Raw genomic sequence first — 1300 nt, forward strand, 5'->3', positions numbered from 1 at the left:
AACAGCTTAGATGGTGTTTCAGTACTGCCCCGCCCCTTGCCAAAGCAGCAAGTTCCGTCTGCTCCGGTATAGTTACGGATGGCATCAATATTGGCATATCAATTTGAGCCAGATTCAAACCCCGAGAATATTGAACAAGAGGATCGCGCAGAAGCTTTGCACGCACAGATATTGCAAGACATATTAGAGTGGTGATGTTATTGTTGTTTTGTTTTTTTGCCTAAATCACGTTTTCGATACAATGTCAACAACTGCTTAAAAATAACTGCATTTTCTATGTACAGATAAGTGCAACGGTAATATGTATTATATTTATTGTTCTTTAATTCTAACGTTGTAACATGAATTACAGTGAAACTGTTATACAGTTTTATACCATAGTCTCGTAAATTCTGCAGATTGCATCATTATCCAGTATTGTACTGTCAGCAATTTATGAAAAAAAAAACAGCGTTTCTTCGACATGGCGAAAACTTCTTCCTCGTCGTCGTCTTGATGCACTCAACCAAGCATTCTAACCACGACCTCGCCCCTCCCCACCCCCCAACCATTCAAATTTCTGTAGGCGGGATTTATTTTAATGATATTCTAATGGGCCACTTTGTGATCTCACAAAACCCAGAAAACAACGCTTTAGTTCAAACGAGCCGTTCGTTGTAGTTCTTGAAAAGGGATTTTTTTTAAACGAAATATCTCCCTTTGGAGTGGACTTTGAGATTTGTAACTTTCTAGATCTTTTTTATGCCCAAACATACACACTACACACTGACTAAAATTAAAAAAGTGAAAAAGCCTAATAGGACCCCTTTAACCTTCTCGGCCCCCTAAGGAACCTGATGACGAGGTCATGCTTCCCTACCGACTTCCCCTCCACGGGGTCATGGTGAGCAGCAATCGCAGTGACGTAGACTTTAAGGGTGGAGGGAGACAGCCTTCGCTCCAACCCCTGCTGCAAAAAGGAAAGCACGACCCTGATCGGGCATGTCCGGGGGTCTTCTTGGCGAGAAGAACACCACTCGACGAACAGGTTCCACTTCAAGGCATAAGCGTCTCGTAGACAGTGCCCGCGCCGAAGTGATGGTGTCAACTACCCGCTGGGATAGGTCACCTAGACCCTCCACAGGGCCACAGGGTGCCCCGTCTCTGAGTCAGTAGATCCTTCCTCAGAGGAATCTGTCAGGGAGGGGCTGTCGCGAGGAGCATTAGTTAGGGGAACCAGGTACAAGCGGGCCAATACGGTGCCACAAGCAGGACCTGCTCCTCGTCCTCCCTGACCTTGCACAGCGTCTGTGCGAGAAGG

The sequence above is a fragment of the Sinocyclocheilus anshuiensis genome, unplaced genomic scaffold (genome assembly GCF_001515605.1).
Source record: "Sinocyclocheilus anshuiensis isolate Anshui unplaced genomic scaffold, SAMN03320099.WGS_v1.1 scaffold822, whole genome shotgun sequence".
NCBI classification, from domain to species: domain Eukaryota; kingdom Metazoa; phylum Chordata; class Actinopteri; order Cypriniformes; family Cyprinidae; genus Sinocyclocheilus; species Sinocyclocheilus anshuiensis.